General features: G+C 37.0%; 1 protein-coding gene and 1 long non-coding RNA gene across 2 annotated transcripts in view; one reads left to right on the top strand and one right to left on the bottom strand.

The window, feature by feature from the left end:
• Gpc6 (glypican 6) overlaps positions 1-20,322 on the top strand; it is a 1,075,163-nt gene that overhangs the window by 634,318 nt on the left and 420,523 nt on the right. The window lies entirely within an intron of this gene.
• Positions 1,402-5,065, bottom strand: LOC102028609. Its single transcript, XR_259312.1, has 2 exons — positions 5,015-5,065; positions 1,402-1,584 (listed from the first exon to the last, which is right to left on the bottom strand). It is a non-coding gene; the product is annotated as an uncharacterized LOC102028609 (long non-coding RNA).

Here is a 20,322-nt window from a genome sequence, read left to right as displayed (position 1 = left end):
ATCTTCATTGCACCAAGGAATGCTGGGATGTGACACATATGTTTGACTATTATAGCTGAAAATAAAGTAGTATGGGTTTAATTTTATTGGCAAGAGACCAGCTTTTCATAATTTTAGCCTAGTGAATTGTTATGGGCCATAATTCAAATTTAATGATCTGACTGTTGAAACAGTAATATCCCAGCTTTGAGCCAGGCATACTGTTGCTTCCTAGGAAAGACAATTATTTTACTTGCCAGGTACCCCTTCCATTTTTTTGTGCATTGATAAATAGAAGCCTATAGCTACAACTGGACCTAACCAAGGCAAATGGCTGAGTCACCAAAGCTCATGTGAACACGTGAACATGTGTGGTTCTGTTTGAGTCTAGTGAGTGCATTGCTAATGGCACAGCACAGGGTAGAGATTTCACTGTTGACAGCGACCATATGTTCTTCCAGAAGCTTCCTGTGTAATTTTCAGCTTAGTGTATATTCAGCTGAGGGCTTGAATAGCTTTACCTGCAGCAAAATATTCTACCTACAGGCTGCTCTACGTGATGTGTTATATGAAATGGATAAATGATTCTAAAATATGCTAGAAGTGAATTTTCTTACTAAGACAGCCTTGAATGAAGTAACTTTGCTGCTAAACTACTACCTTGTCTGTAGGGACCAAGACAGGATTATGTTGAGTCTCATAAACAGAACACATAGAAAAACTAATACTAATTTTAAAACATAGCCAAGTGTTTTCTGTCAATTGATAAACACTATGAATAATGATTTTATTGTCTTCTATTTAGGAAGGACATCTTTCCCTTCCCTGATAACATCTTATCAATCTGCTTCATATTAACTCGGTAATAATTCATTTACTTACAAAGTACAGTAGTTAAATCTCACCAATTTGATAGGCCAGAAAATATTGAAATAGTAGGACAGGTTTTCACGGTCATTGCTTCCTTGTCCTACCATTCTGACTATTCAAGATCAAAGTCATGCAAAGTCTAATGGCTTAGATACTAAGAGAAGGCATACTTAAAGCAATCAGGATGGAATCCTGGATCTACCATATGATAAAATACGACTTTGACAAACTGCTTAACTTCCCTTAGCCTTGATTTTCTTCTTTGCAAAAACAAGGGCATTGTAACCTTATTTACTTCCCTCTGTAGCCGTAAAGTTTACACAATATAATTCATTCAAGGGTTTAACACATCCCTGCAAAACAGGAGCACTGAATAAATATGAACTTATATGAAAACTACTGGAATTTGTTTTGCTTGTTCATGAAAGAATTCTTAGTCTCATTACTTAAACTAATCTCAGTTATGGGGGTATCTGCCAATTAGACACCACTGAAGATTTAGTAGATCATGGTCAGAAATCAGGCGTGTTACAAACAAGTCATTTTACAGTATTTTTAAGTGATACATTTCTGATTTACTTTACATAATAAAACAGTAACAGTATGGGTAAGTAGTTGAATTTGGATCTTTCACTCATTTTCTGCACGGACTTTTATAACTAACAGTGTACCTTGAAGGACCCCATACAATCAGGAACAGCAATTCCAGTAGTGGCCAGTTCAATGTCACCCTCCCTGTGAAGTAAATATAAAGTAAGCTTAGTAATGAGCAGATAGGTTGAGGATCACCTCAACTACATAATTTTATAGTCTGAGTAATTAAACTCCATAGTTCAATAAAATGTTTTTTCATGGTTTTCTTTAAAGAAAAGTGTAGGAGTGAAAGTATTCATTTATCTCAACCACAGCTCAGAAATTAGTATTTCTTCAGTTTATTTTAGAAAAATGTTTGTAAGATATTGTTCTTATATAATTTGTACAGTTATACATGTACAGATTGTTCTTTTCCATTTGTGGTGAGATAGTAATTTATTCTTAAAAATTCTATATGGTGAAACTTCGTGCTTCAAGCAGTAAATTCATGGGATCATAAAACAATAATTTAGTTTCAAACATGCCTGAACCACTGTAGCAAGGAAAATGAGGGATGTCTCCAAACTTGGAGATCTCTCCAAGCTTTCATTTGATTTAGGCTCAAGAAGCCTTTAAATAACTATTGCCCAAAAGAGTACATTTTCTTCTTTCACTCAACCAAAGCCAGTGGTTTCTCATTTTCTGGAGCACATTCTGAGGTGTCACCATGGTCCAGAGGAAGACAATTCTATACTAACCATGATGAGATCGACAGGTGACAGATAAGAAATGGAAATTCATTTTGCCTCTGATAGTTCAGAAAGGATTCTCTTCACTGAGATATCCTGAAAGCAGGCTTTATATTTGTTATTTGTGGTTTTATGTGTGTATGTATAAATGTGTGTGTTCAAATGTGTATATATTTATAGGTACATGATAGATAGATAGATAAACAAACAGACATATATTTAAACCACAAGTACCAGAGACAGTAGGAAGCGTTTCCACTTTACGCTGGGTATTACCTTTTCAGTGCCGGTAAAGCTTTCTGAGAAAGAAAACGTTGTGTTCTGTTGAGTGTACTTGTCATTGACAATCTCCTCACCTCTGTGAGTACTTCAAAAAGTTATGTCAAATCCTCACTGTCTACAAGGGTTTTACTTTCAAGAACCAGACCTGGCCCTATTCATTACTTGCCTTTCAGGTCAGAAGCCAGAAAGTCAGCCTCTCCAGAAGTCTGATTAGCACTTGAACTTCAGGAGATTTATGACCACTGTACTTGATTTTTAAAGCAGTTTTATCTGAGTACAGAGCATTCATTCTGTGGACAGTGGTATTTATCTTCCACCATTTCCATGCATTTTATGCCTAAAATATACAACTGTGCTTTTCTTTTTCTGTTGTTGGTAATATATTTATTAGAGAATGGTAATAACCTCATCCTCAAATACAGTACAGTATCAATTTAAACAGCTTCATGTAAATTTTTAAAGGTAACTTCTCTAATCAGTATTTTAAAGGAAATGAGAGAATTTTGACAATATACTGGTTATACTTCTGAGTTTATGACCTGCACTTCGGATCTCAGGCTTTAACATTTGCCTTACATTTCTTATTTGTCTACTAAGGAATGAGTACTTGTTTGAACTGTAGAAATTACAAAGAGGGATACTCCTTGATAGGATCAGACTCTAGTTCAGCACTGTTTGATAGAAATATAAGGTGAGCAACATGTGTGATTTAAAATTGTATAAGAGCCACTTTCAACAAAATCAAAAGAAAGATTAAATTAATATATACTACATGCATTATATAAGCTGTTATTTCAACATCACTTCATTTTTAAAATTATGAATGGATAGCTTAAATTCTTTCATTCTTAAAGCTACTTTAAGATGCAAGGTGTATGTTACAACTATAGCACATTTCAGTTTGGAACTGTTATGTTTCCGTAGCTCAGTGGTCTCATGTTTTGTGGGTATCACAGCAGCAGTTGAGCTCTTGTTGCTGGAATAAGAGAATGATCATAATCAGAAGATGATAAGGATACAACCTTCAAGGGTGAGTAGGGTACTTATCACAGCATGGTAGACAGTAGATAATGAGTCTCTGCTTTCAATTTAAGTGATGCTTTACCTGAACCTTAGATGAAAATAGGGTCATCCAGGCCAGTATAGTTGTGAGAACATTGATTTGGTAGTAAGGTCAGGGTTAGAGTCACCACTTTACCACTTATCAGCTGAGATCCTTTGGCAAGTTAATTAATGTCTTTAAGCTTCAGTGTAAGCTTAAAGACATTTAAGATAAGGTTGTGATGAGGTTAATGTGAGAAATACACCTGTCATGTTGACCACTGTGTAGTAGACATCCTTAGTGGTGTAACTGAATATGGTTGTACACACATTGTACCAAAAGACCATTCTGCTGGGCTGTGGAGGATGGGTGACTAACCAGTGAATTGTAAACAGAGGCACAGAAAGAAATGCAGAGAGTCTGAATTTACATAGTGGATAAACAGAGGTAAAAACAAGTGGCAGGGGAAGAAGAGTACTAGCAGTAGAAACCAGAGGACAAGACACTCATGCAATTCCAGCACTGAATAAGGCAATTAGGTGAAAAGGTGGATTAAACTGGGAAATACAGATTTTTATGAAGGAAAGGGAAGAAATGCATAGCCTCAATTCTAATTAGCATAGTTTGAGGGCACAGTGGAAATTCCACATAGAGGTGAAAGAAAGATGGGGGGAGATTGTGGAGAGAGATACTCACTGGAAAGAATCAAGAGGCATATTAGCAGACTAGGCACTGCTCTGAAAGATTTCCCTGTGCTGTCCTTGGAATACCAGTGAAGCCCTCCATGCAGGTTCTACAAGGGTATGAACCTGACAGATGACTAATCTATAGCTTGCAGCCATTCAGTAAATTGCTCAGGACCCTGCAGGCAATAGGTGTGGGCTCAAGGACTCTGTACTATAGAGGTGTGACTTCCAAGTCCATAAAGTTCCTGGACATGTTATTGAGCCATCTAAAGTAGGAAATAAATATATTAACAGGCTGTAATCCTCCCACTTGAGAGGTCAGGACAGGAGGATCACCATGAGTTCAAGGCCAGCCTGAAATTGTAGGGAAGTACTATCTCAGAAAAAAACAAAAGACAAAAGAAAAAGAAAGTGGGAAAATAATTCACCATAGCCAGAAAGAACACAAAAGAGATAGATTTGAAAACATCAGTATTGCTAGAAGCCAAATATTTAGAAATGCAAATAACCCATAAATGAACTTCTGGTAACAAGTCTTTTGCATAATGAGAACATTTTTGGTGGTTATGTCATTACTACATTGAAGGATTTGTTAATACCTTTTCCACTATCTTAATTGTCTTGCAAATATGGCATACAGGTCAGATTAATCTACTGCATAATCATAATACTAAAGAGATTGCTGATTGCAAGCCTGAATTTTGTGATTTAGATTTTTTTTTTAAGAAAATTTAGTTCAGGCAGATTTTAACGAGTTGAGAATTGAATTGCCCAGTCAAAACGGTCAACATCAAAACACTTGTCATCTTTCACTGAAGATTCTTTTACACTACCTTCAGCAAACCTCCAAAAAAGTCTATTCCAGACTGATATGGAAATCTCCAGACTTCCCCTCTTTGATGTATAAGAGCAACTGAAATGAAAAAGAAGAATTGTTATGGTATTGCTTTGTTCAAGAGGACCCTCTCCAAGAGTGCTATCTAAGGACTACATCTTCAGATATTTCAGGTTGAATAAACATTGGATTATAACTTGGGGTTGTGTCATAACTGGGGAAAGTAGAACACTTCATGGTGAGAAAAGACCAGCACTGAATGAGACCAGATTTTGCAGGACAGTAGCCCCAGCTTTAATTCTTGCCTCTGCTCTTCCTGGCCTCTGTTCAAGTTACTTAAAATTTCTGATGTGTAGTCACATAGGCACGGAAATGAGGATAAGAAATCTCACCTATAATGCTAAGGTGAAGTTTGTCCAAAACATGTGAGACAGTTAAACTGGATTGTCAACTTGACTGACGTGAGAGCTTCCTAGTAGTAAAGCACACTGAGGGGTATAGCTGGGTGGGTCATAGATGCATTCACTTGAGTCCTATAATTGGTCACTGTCTTCTTCCTCTATGGAGCTATTACCTTGCCTTGATTCGCTGCTTTCCTCCATCATGCCCTTCATTCACGATGTTCTCACCTTGGACTGCACCCTCAGAAACTCTGAGCACAGATAAATCTTCCCTCCTTCAAGTTGTTATGTCTCAGCAATGAAAAGCTGACATAACATGTAATTAATACTATGTAAAAATTTACCATAATCTGAGTGACTTACAATAACACAGACATATTTTCATACAGTTTCAGAAGTCAGAAGTCCAAAATGACTCTGACTGGGCTAAGTTAAGGTGTTGGCAGGACCAGGCCTTTCTGGAGGCTTGAGGGGAGAATGGATGTCTTTGCCTCTCACGACTTCTAAAGGCCACCTGCATGTCTCAGCCCAAGACACCTTCTCCTCCTTCCTCCTTCCTCCTTCTTCTGTTGTCCTGCCCGCTACTAGAAGGCACCTTCTTCACCTTTTACATGTTCCAGAAAGGAAGATCATTTAAATCAGTACTTTCAGCCAGAGGCACTTTTCCCCCACAGGGGGTATTTAGCAATGTTTGAAGTTATTGGTTGTCACATCTTTGTGGAATTAGGCACACCTAACATTAACCAGAGGCTAAACAGCCTATGGTGCTCAAGACAGATCCCTAAAGTGAAAATTTATCCACCCCCAAATTACAAGGGTTCTAGAGTCAAAAAACTCTGACCTGGAGGTTAGGATTACTGACCCCAGTTGTCTGGTTTTTAAACTTGCTCTCACCACTTACTAAACCAGCCTTGGTCATGTGGCACCATTTCTCTGGGCCTCAAGTTTTTGATCTATCTTGTTTTGTTTCTATTTTTGACATATGTTAAATAATCATCATCACCATCATCATAATAATAGTATATATCTCATTGAGTTGCTGTGGAACTGAATGAGGTGTGTGTGTAAAACCTCAGAACAGTGCTTGACATATACCAAGCATTTGAGGAATGCTGGTTTTCCTTAGTTCTACTACTGACAGTAAATAATACTTGATTTCATTTGTGCTTTTCCAGGCTCCAATCAAAAGATATCCTCAATGAGTAAGTGAAAATTTGTCAGTTTTATGAGTAGAATGCATTTAAATCAACAGCACACCAAATTATTTTACCAACTGTTGTTCATAAAGTCAGGATCTTCACAGAACTTTAAGATTAGTTAATGATCTATCTAAGCCCAGCCACCTCCAAGGAGTCTTTCTTTGTTCCTAAAATTCCTAAAATTCAGTGACACCACAAAAAAGGACCAGGAAGCAAATAATTTTACATCTCACAAATCAGCCCTTGGCAACAACACTTAGTGTGAGGTGCTTCTGGCAGCTGTAATGTACCCCATTGTTTTAGTGGATACATGTAAATTAAGAGGCTTATCAAGTCACTAGTTGAACAGGTGGTAAGGCTTTAGAAAATACACATACCATACCGTGTGCCATCCTACAGAGTAGCCCTCTGCTTCATAAAGCTATTGATCACTTAAGTGTTGAGTCGAGATGAGTTTCATGCATAATTTACATACCAAATTCTGAAGATTCATCAAGCAGAAAGAATGTGAAAGATCTCATTAATTTTTCTTTTGATTACATCTGTAAATCAATTTCAGATATGTAGAGTGGAACAAACTATATTATTAAATTTAATTTCACTTGAATTTGTTAAAATGATGTTATTATAATGTTTTAAATTACCTAGGCATTCACGTTATATTTCTACTGAAGAGCATTCTTCTTAACACCACTACATATCATTCCAGAAACCAACATAGAGTGAAGCAACCTGTCTTAAATGAGGAGTGCCCTAGTAGATACAGGAGCCAGCTCCAAGGAGATAAAATAAAGATAAGATTTCCATCTGCTTTGGTGTTTAGCAAAGAACAGGTGGTGGACCTTTGGCATTAGTCACTTGGTATTGTAGATTCTTGGGTTCTATTCCAGCTACCTCTATCCACAATCCCTGTGTCCAAGAATCTGGACATGTAAAGAAATTCCTTCTTGATTTTTATTCTCATTGAAACTTGAAATGACAGACAAACTTATCACAAACAAAGAAATAACCAATCAGCAAAGATACACACACACAGGACCTACAGGAATGCATCTATTGTATTGTACTCAGTATCTGTCCCCACTATATATAGTAACTAAAGTGTTTTACATCACTGAATTATGTCCGGGCTGAGGAGGAACAGTATCATGCAATATCTCAATATCATTCACTTCTACACTACATCATAGTACCTGATTGCTTTCTGGGATGACAGGTCATTTATTCAGCAGATATAAGTGGATTTTGCCATCTCTGTTTTCACCTTATTAAATTATCCAAAGACCAAGGTGCAAGAAAATACTGGTTCTTCATCAATGGAGAATACTGGTAATTAAGTGTCCCCTTGAAAGAACAAATTTCCTTGGAAGAAAAGGAATATACATATATGCATGTTTGTGTGTGTACATATACATGCATACATATGTATTTATGCATATGTACCTATATTTATTTATATTGAGTTAGAGAAATAAAGAACAAGTTAGAAATACAAAGAAATGATTTGCGTGATAAATAAAGTTGCTTATTACAGAGTTACTATGATTACAGCAGTTTTATGAAATTTTAATTACATTATACACTTACTCAAATATTGGTTTTGAACATTAATTGAGTTACTTGAGAAGCATTTCATGAAATGGGAAATAAAAATGAAATGGCTTATTTACTTATCCCAATGCATTAAAGATAAAATCCAGTAAGGAAACTCATAAGAAAGAAATTGAAGACTCTACTGAAATCTCACTCAGAAGAAGCCACTGGGAGGTTTGCAGGTGCCTAAATCATCTTGGGTGATTGAATAACAATATATTTACGCTCACAAGACAATGCTTAAAGTGCAGGATGAGAGACTTAGAAGTGTATTATGGCTTACTACTTCTTCCAACATCATAAAGTTTAGAAATCCGTCTGATAGTCTATTGTGATAAGTGAGCAAAATGCCTCGTAATTGTATTCTAACCCAGTGCTATTTGTCAGGTCCAGCAATCAACAGACTGAACGGATGAGAAGGAGTTAGCGAAAGCATAAGGAAAGCAGGGGAAAGTAAGGTGCTTGTCTTGGTTAGCCAGAGACTGACAGTAACTTGATGTGACAGATCCACGGTGTGCTATTGCATATGTTTTCTGTCCCAGTGATTTCTTTCCTGTTATAAATTACACGGGACAGTGACTTCGTGAAAACCTAGATGTCAAACTGCTATACGACTTCGTATATATTTATTTTTAATTATCCTCAAAAATATCCTAGATTCAAGTTAGTAACCCCAGCTGAAATAGAAATTTTAAGGGAAAACCAACTACTCATTTTTATCTAAGAACAGCCTATATTCAAGCATAGTCAGCGGTATAGTAGCAAACCACTTTTGTCAGTTTTCAAATCAATCACACGATTAGACACTTGGAGCAATGCCTCTTGGAACATAACCAGGACACCTCTGACTTAGCTCTATATTTATCTACAGTTAGAAATTATAGCCTTAAAAATATACCCAGAGCAGAAGTTCTCACCTACACGTAATACTTTCAAAAGCTAAGCAGTCTTTACACACAATATTATTACCCTTTAGTACAAGTTCTAAAAATGAGCAGCAAATAAAAAAACACCCAGAATTCAATACTGAACTTTCTAATGTTTTGCGCGTATGTTTTAAATTCAGATTCATTTTGTTTAAAAAAGAAAATGTAATATTCTCAAATAGTTTGACCAATACAACTCTTATGTTATTAATTGTGGGAACTAATACTCCTTAGCCATGTCCTTGGCATTGGAGTCTTACTCTAAATGTTGATATTATTTCACAAAAGCCTTTTTAAAAGTTAGTAGTAAGGGTAGCCAGTTTTCCATGATAACACTCACATGAAACTCTGGAAGACAAGCAAGTCTAAATTGATGCTGAATATATAAATGACTTCATTTGTAAACATTAGTTAATTCTTGCCCATAAATAATAAGTGTAAGCATCGAAGCCTGAAATATTACTGAGATTCACCCAGTTTTGCTTCGGTTTGATATGAGCTGCAATAACGCTTAATTTATTGAAGTCCCACAGCAGTCTGATAGAATGAATACTGTTCATAGATTCAAAAACTTTCGAGGCCCTACTCTACTATTTTTGCAAGGAATTGTTTTTAAACTTGGGCATATTAAATTGTGCAACTGACAAATAGTGTCCAAAATAAGAAAATGCAGTGGCTAAGACATTTCAGACAGAAGTAAAAAAAGAAAAATTTGGAAAGGAATCAGAAAACTGAATGAGAAAGAAAATCCGCTTTGGTGTTATAAGAGACTTGGGAGGTTGTACAGGTGACAGAATCTACATTAGAAGCATTCAACTCATGTATTTAAAAAATTGGAACAGGATATTTTTGTAAGAAAGGAAAATGCACCAGACCTAATAAAAAAGGAACTTGCTTGTGAGTCCTGACTGGGTTGCAATTAAAAATGAAGGAGCAGTTGAACACGTCTGAAAAGATTAAACTCTATGTATCTGGCATGCCTGAATAGTTCAGATTGTCAAAACAAAGAATTCTTTTGATAATTTTCAAAAAAGTACAGGCAAGCCTAACATATATTATGAATAAAGGAAAAATTGCACACTTATGTAAAACCAGAGTTTTGACAGCCTGCATCATTTCTTAATTGTTTACATTTATGTAGGAGAAATGCCTTATTCATTCAGAGTAAAAGAGTTAAGTCTTCTCAATTCTTTATTTTAGTTCACATCTCCTAAAATGATAAATGGGGCATTAAATAGAAAGAGCAACAAAATTTTAAGGCATTAGATACTCTTTTAAATGATTATGAAGGAGCAAATACATGATGCTAAATACATCATAAATATTATCTTATGCAATGTGCACAAACTTAAAAGCAAAATATAAGTATTTTCTCCATTTCTCTGAGCAGAAAACTAAGACACAGAGGCAAGAAACAACCGAACTCATATAAATCAATAGCACAATTTGTGGTTACTGTAGATACTAATTTTAATTTTTTAAAATGTAGATTACTATTGATGTGCCTGACTTATTTATGCAATGCAGTAAAAAGAAAAGGAGGACAAAAGAAATCTTTCATTCTTACTCTGAGTTTCCAAATAATTTGATTTTAGCCTTTGTTATGACACTTAGCTTTCCCCTGGCATTACTTGCACATTACACTTTAAATTCTCCTTAATGATTACTAGCTGGGTTTTTTGGGGGAGGGTTTTTTTTTTTTTACTCTATCCCTAAGTATAAGCATTTATTTTAATTCGGTTTAGGCCACCACATTAACAAAAACGACAATTAGTAATCACGACTCATCTTTCACCACTTTCTCTAGAATCTCTAACTGTGTAGCAGAGAAAGCCTCCACATCCTATACAGACGATATACGAGATCTAATTCGGAAAGGAAGATGCGTGTGTGGACAGATGAGAGCACGGATGAACAGCAGACATAATGAGTCACATCGTAATTAAATGATGTCTCTAATACCAGATGCAAGAAAAATGGCACAAAAAGGAGTGAGTGAAGGAACCAAAAAGACAGACCTAATAAGTATACCAACCAAGTGGAATGTCTGAACTTTGTTTCTCTCCTGATTTGAACAAACTGTAAAAGAGCACAAATGAGGCATGTAGATGATAAATGTTGAGGATGTTTGGACTTATTTTAATTTTTAAATACAATAAGGTGTTGTAGTTTGGGGTTTTGCAAGGAGAATAATGCACTATAGGACACATGTTATGTTTATTTTATAATAGTCAACCAAAGAATCATATACAAAGAGAGTTCAGGAAATTTGTCCACATGCTAAAGACCAAAGTATCCAGCTGAGGGCCTGGATCCCATGGTAATATCCTGCATGAGTCCAGCTGAAGACCTAGAGCTAATAACCATCCCTCCCAAGAGTCCAGCTGGAGGCCAAGAGCCCACAACAATATCTCATGCAGGCCTGATTCATGGATCTGCATTGGGAAGGCCTAAAGGTCAGTGGGGGAAGCTAGAAAGTCTGTGACAGCGAGATGAAGGATCTGTGCTAGCAGGCTGAGGGATCTGCACTGGGGCCAGCAAGTGATGCTCAAACTAAGAACCAGAGCTCCCTGAAAAGGTACCACAGCCATCCTCAGTGACAGTGGGGTCCCAAGCTCCTCTGATAATGAGGAAAGCCAAGTTCCTTTCCATCAGGAAAGCCAATGAGACAAGCTTCTCCAGGAGACTGAGCAGTGCACCATCTTGCCCTCTGGAGCCAGGAAGCCATGCTCAAAATAAGATCAGAGCTCCTCCAAAGTGAACCATACCCATTCTCAGGGATAATGTCCTGAGCTCCTTCGACAATAAGAACAGCCGAGTTTATAAGGAAAGACAGTATAACAAGCACCTACAAGAAAACCAACAGCAGCCCCAAGAAAACCAGTAGCTCCCAAACAGCTTTTCCACAGCTTCTCAACAGCTTCCTACAGCGTCTCACTTCTTCCTCTCCAGTTCTGCCTCTTATGCTGCTGGCAACAATCCCTAGGCAGGCCTCACACACCCAGCACCACATTGGTTCAGTTCAGCTGGGTGTTACAAGTTGACTGCCAGTTGTCAGTCCACCACAAACAGTTTAGTAGTTATGGGTTTTTAAAAAGTAGTCCTTATATAACATCAGTACATGCTGAAATATTTATGGGGGAAATACAGAACTGAGTGAAATTTGACTTAAAATAATAGATCATATTGAGAAGAATGGAGAATAGGCAAATCAATGGCTCTGTAGTATTAATTGCCAAAACTGAATGACATATATATACAGTCTACCTTATGCTCTAGGTGTTGGAGACTTTGCAAAATAAAATTTAAAAGCCAAAAAGTTTTTTTCACATAATTGACTTTCCATTACATTAACAATTTCATTCCTTACCTTGTCATAAAACTCAATCATTAGACTTAGGCAAACAGCCCCTAAAAATATGCTCCAACACAATGTTTGCCATATTTGATACACTAAACCAGTTTGGTATCTGAAAAAGACCATGGAGTACTTCTATCTTATCTAATTATGTAAAACTTTTGAACAGCAACATAAAATAGAAACCAAGATTTTTACATTTTATGATGAGCAGACAGAAACTGAGTGATACATGTCAAGGAACACTGACTGGTAGATGCACAAGACACTTTTTTCTTCAATTGGATAATGCCAGGGCTGGTGCCAGTGACTGATTTTATTAAGTGATCTCTGGCATCCTTTGTAAGTCCAAAATATAATTTTTCAGATTCACCGGCCCACCATGTAAATGCATCTGAAGGTTGTAAATCTGGCTTTTGATTGAGGTGCATGCGAATTGTTTGAAATGTTGACAGTGACAGTCAGGTACATAATGCACCCAAGATAGCATTTTGACACTCCAGTCAGTGGTAAAGTTTTTTTTCAAAACCCTGTATAAAACATGGTGATTTTTGAAGCGGTCGAAATATCACTTCTTTCACATGAATGAACGAAGGCACATTTTTATATGTAGCTCCTTTGACTGTCCTTAGAGAGAGATGATATGCCAATCACTCCAGCACTAATAAGACCGTCCAGGAAATAGTATATTCATCAAACTAGACACTTAAATATAAACTATTTTGTAGGACATTGTCTCAGGTCTCTGGGGACCTCTCCTAGAAAAGAGGCACTATATCCTCCGCTTCACTAGTATTGAAGCCATAGAGAAGTATGTGTAAATTAGCCTTTAAAAATATACAGAGCTTTACTATGGTAGAAGATGATGGTAATAACTGTTCTGGCTCTTGCTATAGCAGTTTTCTTTAGAGGGAGCAGGAGCACAGAAATCATTTACACAGGGCTATCTGGGCTAGCGCAGTCATTCAAACACTGAAGAGACTCGCTAGATCTAAAAGAACAACACGCATTTATTGTCTCAGAGTTCCTGTGGGCCAGGAACCCAGGTGAATTCAGCCCTATGCCTCTGCCCAGAGTGTCTCATGAGCCTGTGATGCTACAGTCAGGGTACTAGGTTGGGATCTCCTCTGTGGGCTCTACTATAGTTAGGTCTGATCCAAACTCATTCATTGGTTGATGACAGAACCAATTCTTCATGCACAGTTGTACTGCAGGCTCTGGCTGTGGGGTGGATGGCATCTGTTATTTTTTGTATCCTGAGCTAATCTACTAGCTACTTCAAAACATGTCAGCTCCCTTTTCTCAGAGCAAGTGAGCAAGAGAGAAGACACAATCTCTACATAATCTGATCATGGCACTGACATTCAATGAATTCTCCCATATTCTCTTATATGCAGGTCACGAAGTCAAACTTACACTGAAGGGGAAGGATTACACAAGTGGATGAATATGAGAAAGTGGGGATCTTTCAGGATCTAGATGTTGCTGACTACGCCTACACAGTCTGTTTTAACTACTTGACAAATATTACATGAAATTCGCATTACAATTATATAACTACAATTTCATACTAATAGCAGGCAATTCTGTGATGCTGTGATTTTCCCCTTATTTTCATTCCGTTCCTTGTACCTGGATTGCCTTACCTCATTTCTTTTGAACAAGGAACACAAACATATATGCCTCTTTCAATCCTCAGCTGATGTCTATGACCTTTACCAGATGGATTTAACCTCTTCCTGGTTCTCCTATAAGCTCAATAATAGCCTCAGTAGCACATGATGTGTCTCCATTCATCTAACAGTTTGTAAGCAGCTTACGGCAAGGACAATCATTAGATATTTTTTGCGTGAGTGAAAATTGGATTAAGTCTCCATTGCTTCCCAATTCTCTGTATGGTATATTCTACAATGAATGCTACCTTAGCGAGGGAGTATTTAGTAAAGATAACAAGAACTCTTTAAAGTTAGAATCAAATGATTCAACAAACTGGCTTAACACAAGATGAGATACTCAAAACAGAAACACTGATGAGAGAATCACAAATTTAGATCCTTCATCTCGTGCTCTGGTGCATAACTACAGTAAGCAGGGTGATATATACCCCAATTGAGAAGTTCTTTCTATGAGTGACTGAGGTGTCCATGGCAGCCACACTGTAGTTCAGCTGTGCCCTCTTCCTAGAGACTGACACTTGTCCAGTCTCTTTTCCCTCAGTATGTCTCATGCACACATATCTCCTCCTCAGAGAGAACCTTGTCAGTGATGCTTTCTTGCCATCAAACCCAAGCTCCAAAAGCCATCCTAAAACTTCTCAGCCTCCCCATCTCTCCGGTTCTATTTTTCTCCTACCTGTTCTACTGTAGTCATTTACTTGAGGAACTGTTGTGGTACAAACACTTCTATAATTGCACAAGTACATATAAGCTTAATCAAATTCTAGTTTCTCCTAGTGCCTGGCTAATTAGGAGATAGATCTAATGTAATTTTAAATAGATCTAGGTTTTATTTTGCTTGTATTATAGCCACTGGACAGTTAGAAAAGCAAACAGTCTCAACTCTGTTTATGTTTTTTCCATAAGGAATTTCCATAAATATGATATTTTCCATGCTCCAGTATTCCAAGGGATTTATTGCATTTTGCAGAGATTCAGAGGCAATCAGGAGAACAGGAAAGCTTTACAGAGAACGGCAAGAGAGGCACAGGTGCTGATTGGAGGTCATCAGCAAGGGGAGGCTGGCTTCAGGCTAACCAGTGGCAGAGTATCTAATATAATTAGGTGGAGGAGCATGATTTGTCCTAAATTGGAAAGAGGGGGCAAAACTGAGAGCCTGGAAGACATTGACAAATTTGCATTTCTTAGAGTGAGGAATGGTGTGGTTTATTGTGTTCTGCTATGGTTACGATAAATTGTTGGCAATGTTGATTGTGGACACATCTTCAGCAAGACTTCTCTTGCGAAGCACTAGGTGTGTGTTTCCAGAGTGAATTTGTGTTGGCTTCCACCAGACTCTTCAAGGTTATCATTAAGGTAACTTCTAGCTCTGTGTATATGTATATGGATGGTGCAAGGGATATAAATGTGTGCCATTACATCTGAGAGTGGACCAAATGTAAAATTTTCTGGGAGATGTGGATTGCTTGTCTTTTTTTCTCCTCAGAATCTGCTGTCTACATTGTTCTGGCAAGTTGATTATTTTCCTAATCCATATTTCAGAGTCTAAGCCCAGCAGTGCGCTGGTAAATGTTTAACCACCAGCTCTCTAGGGAAAAAAGAAATGTGCCTGTGTCCCAGTATAGGTTTCTTATAAGTTTTCCTGGTTCAGAGGCTATTGTATACCTATTATTAATAATGTTACAGAAAATATTCATATTTTCACTTTAATATCATCAATTGATCCTTACTGAATGCCTATGTATATATAAAAGAAGACCATTCTCCAACTGAAAACAAGCAAAGGCTGTTGATTCAAAACTCTCTACAGCGTGAGACTCAGCTACCATCACTGTATTTAGCAGAAATTCAGAGGTACCCGGGGGAACCGGAAAACCTCCCAGAGAAAAAGAGACAGGCATGGGTGTGCTGATTGGACATTACGGGCAAGGGGAAACTGGCTTCAGGCTAAGTAAAAGCAGGGCATCTGATGTGATTAGGTTGGGGAACGTATTTAACTTGTCCTGCTTTGTCCTGAGTGGAAGAGGAGACAAAAAAAATTGAGAAGCTGGAAGACATTGACCAAGTTCTGGCTGCTCTGTCTGATTGCTGCAGAGGTCAGAATTTGGCATCCTAGACCGGCTGTTGCAGAGGTTTTGAAGCAGAGTTCCGTTGTCATGGATGCTCTGTCCCTGTTGATCTGTACATTCAGCATCTCATTTTCATTGATCTTTGATGAACACTTGTTTGCATACCCTGCCTATGGTTGCAATTTCAAATGAACGTAACTCCAATATGAGTGTTGGCTGATATTTTTGTTTTAGTTAATGAATAAGAACCAAGGTCAATGGGTGTCAGAATTTCAATTGTTCACTTATGATGTAAGTAGTGATTCATTTAATAAATTGCAGATAATCAATTTTTTTGCTACTTGCAGTGTTATAGCTATAGGCATGGTACACTTTTAAGTTTAAAAACATTTAAGCTATTATTTTGAAAAATTCCCATTACTTTCTTAAGTCTAGACAATCAACAGAACGAAGATGAAGCCCTGCAGCGTTTGCCAATTTCCATAGTACAAGGCTCATATAATGGACAATTTCAAGCTGCCAGTGCAACATTAATGAACATGGAGTTGAAAAGCGACATGCAGAACAGCACCACCATGCAAGATTTCTGCAATAAAGATCCAGTTGGCATGAACAACCTCAAAAGGATAGATATCAATAAAACGCAATTAATAGGAACTAACGTGTTTTGAGTTTTTATAACTCCTATTCTAGCATGACTTATTTAACTGCAAAGATGCATGAGTTTGCATGATTCTCTTTAGCAGCAGCTTACAAAATTTCCAAAAATTTAACAATTGCCACCATAGCACTAAGTTATAAAGACCCAGGGTTTACATTGACAACAATCTATATCCTACCTCAGTCTCCGAGGTTTTTAGATTTGAGTGTGGATTTTTCTTCCACCTTGCACAGGCTGAGGCCTTATCCTTTCTCCTAGGGAGACAGTGAAAACCCACAGCCCTTACACTATGTATTCCAAAGTCCATCCATCTGCCTGGGCAGCAAGACAACTGCTGGAAGCTTGGTTTTTAGTTTTATCTTGCATTTTGGTCCCTGAAGGTTTTTTTTTACTCTCTTTGCAGTTTATTATGCATTTAACTGGGTATTTTTAAAATCCAGTCCAGCACTTCTAAGTATTGTATCATCAGGAGGTTGTGTCATGGGTCACAGTAGTGCCAGGAATGAAAGGCTCTTGTCTTGTATTAACATTCTAGAAATTTCTCACCTTGAATCTGACTCTGTATAAGCAAGTTTTTTCTGACCTTCAAATTTCAGTTTTGTGCTACTTATGTTACTGATTGGTTCTGAGACTAATACATAGAATGTACTTGGCCTAACGTACACATATGTTCATAGTGATAGATACACAGGTATGAATAGAAGTTATAATCAGATTCTCACTCTTCAAATTTCACATACAACTTTTGTGTGTATTAAATAAATTTTCCATTAGAAAAAAAAGATTCAGCTCTGCAAGTCTTGACAGTAAACACATTCAATTTGTTTCATGCATGGAATTATGCATTTCTTCAGTGATGCTTACAGTTTTAGCCTTCGGGAGCTGTTCTTGATTTCAAACAGTAGGGGAGTCTCCTAGCTGTGCAAGCAAAGAGAAGCATGCTGTAGGAGCCAAGTTGCTTGCTGGGTTCCAACCTGGCCACTAGATGTGGAACTTTACTTATATAATTCAAAAGATACTTAAAGCCAATACAGTGACACGGTTGGTGATGGTCAATTTTTATTTTCAACTTTGTTGACTTGAGAAACATCTAGAATATCAGAGAAGCATACTATTTTTGCATCTGGGTGGGTCATGGGGATGTGGCCTGGGGACTCTATCTGGTTCCTGAGCCCTCCCTTTGTCACTCGTCTTGCTCACTCTGCTTCCTGGTTTCTCTAAGGTTAGCAGTTACTCTCCATCATGCTCTTGCCCCATGGTGTTTTGACCTCAGCGCCATCCCACCATGAACTAAACCTCTGAAACTACAAGGCAAAATAAACTTTTTCTCACTTAAATTGCATCTTAGGTATTTTGTCCCAGGAAGGAATCAGTCTCTCAGAATATTCACATGAATTCATTTTAAAAAGTGATAAAATAATAGGAATTAACAAGGGCTGCTACATTGCATACTGTTATCTTCAACAAAGTTGCTCAGTCCACCAGACATAAGAATATAAGATTGATCAAATTTTGTTTTGAGGTCATGTATCATTTTTGCTGTTTTTGTGTTGTTTTCATTTTGTCTTCATTGTTGTTTTATTAGGTTTTCTAATCTTTACAAAAAGTGATAAAATAGATTGAACCAGACAGAAAGAGAGTTCAATTATTATGTGTCACTGACTTTTGAAGTAATCATAAAAGCAGGACCGCAGAATTGAATATAGAAAACAATTAATGAATTCCTAAGTGCAACTTTTAAGTTTACTAGCATGAACACCAAGATATTGACCAAAAATAAGAGTTTAAGCAACTAAACTGAATGGTGACGAATGTACAGGAGTGACTATTCCAAAGTTACAGTGATACCCAAAAAGTCTGTACAAGAGGAAATGCTTGTGTTTACGTTTTAGTGAATACAGTCAGAGACATATATGTGAATTGATATTATATAAGGTCAAGGTTGACTCTCCATACAAAAGCGGTTTCTTCTTTTTCTACTTTAACATTTTTCCTTTTTTGCCTCTACATGAAGTTTCTTTCACAGGACTTGGCTCCTCCATTTCAGTAGATTGGGGAAACCTTGCTAAATTTCCTTTTAGAAATAGCTGTTTCTTAAAAGATTCTCTTTGTCTGGGCAGAAAATGCATTCTGAACTTAGTGATACCAGGGCAGAGGTGCCTCTGTGGCTATTTCTTCCTTTGCAATTGCCTTTACTATGTAGCATATTTAATTTACCACCCTACTCTTTGGGGTTGTCACTGGGTTCTGTGTTGTAAATTGTAAGACAATATTCTGATAATAAGAACACATCTCAAATAAATTTATGTTAAAGAATAATAAAGATAGTCATCAGCTACGTAATTTTACCTGGTCTAGAATTAATTTGGTCTTTCAGTGGTAACAATAGACTTCACTGCTTAGCAAAAGAAAACTTTAACTGTCAACTATGTATTAAAAGAGCCCCCATTAAATGGCTATATTTTTCTTGCCATGTTTTCTCCAATTCAAATACATATTCATGTAGCACAAATTTCATTTTATGCAGGAATGGCAGCCAGTTGAGTCAGGCTAGATGGATTTGATTGATTTGCTTAACAAATGTTTTCTTTTAGAAGATCCAATTATCCTTATGGCCCATCGTGAGGAATGTATGCTTGTTTCGGTAGCTTGATTCCTAGCTGTGGATTCATTTAATCATGTTTCACTATAAATTCATGAACTGTAGATAGTGGTGTCCAAGAAATTTTTTTGTTAAATTATTAATAGATATAGCCAGTGTTAGGTGTGGGTTTAAATTGTTGTCCCTGTTTCACAGCAAAATACGATTTAATGCATAATTTATTTAAGGTTTTTTCGAAGATGCAGGAGATGTTCTTTTCCAAACGCAAAAAGGCTGAAAACCATTGCTAGACAAGTAAACACTGTGCTTTAAGAGGGAGAATGCGAGGCAATAAATGTCATCCCTAACTCAGATAAATACTAAAATTATATTTATGTGATGATGGAGATGTTTTTGTGGCATCATGAACCTTTAAAACCCAGCTAGGATTATTGATGAACGTGCCCTTTACAGTCACTACGGCTTGCTTGTGTTTTGTTTGCTTTGTGGTGATCTTTGACAGATAAAATTGTTTTTCCATTAATCCCCCTTCGTTCCAATTTTTTTTAAAATCCCCATATGTTCTGATATTTCCAAAAGAGTGAGTCGAGATATAAAACTTATTTGAAGAGATGACAAGCTTTCCCCCTTCCTTGTAAAATGACATTTGTTATTGAATGAATGTTTTTATTTCGACTTGGGGAAATTTATCCATTGTTCTTTTGTTTGTTTGTTTCTTTGTTTGTTTTCATCAGCAAGATCTTCTCTCTGGATCCTACTTAGCAATTACATGTTGTTATTGTTGGGTGGTGTTTTTTTTTTTTTTTCATTTCAAGAGGTGG

The sequence above is a fragment of the Chinchilla lanigera genome, unplaced genomic scaffold (assembly GCF_000276665.1).
Source record: "Chinchilla lanigera isolate Chin_1 unplaced genomic scaffold, ChiLan1.0 scaffold00003, whole genome shotgun sequence".
Taxonomy (NCBI): domain Eukaryota; kingdom Metazoa; phylum Chordata; class Mammalia; order Rodentia; family Chinchillidae; genus Chinchilla; species Chinchilla lanigera.
This window is presented reverse-complemented; position numbering and strand designations above follow the sequence as displayed.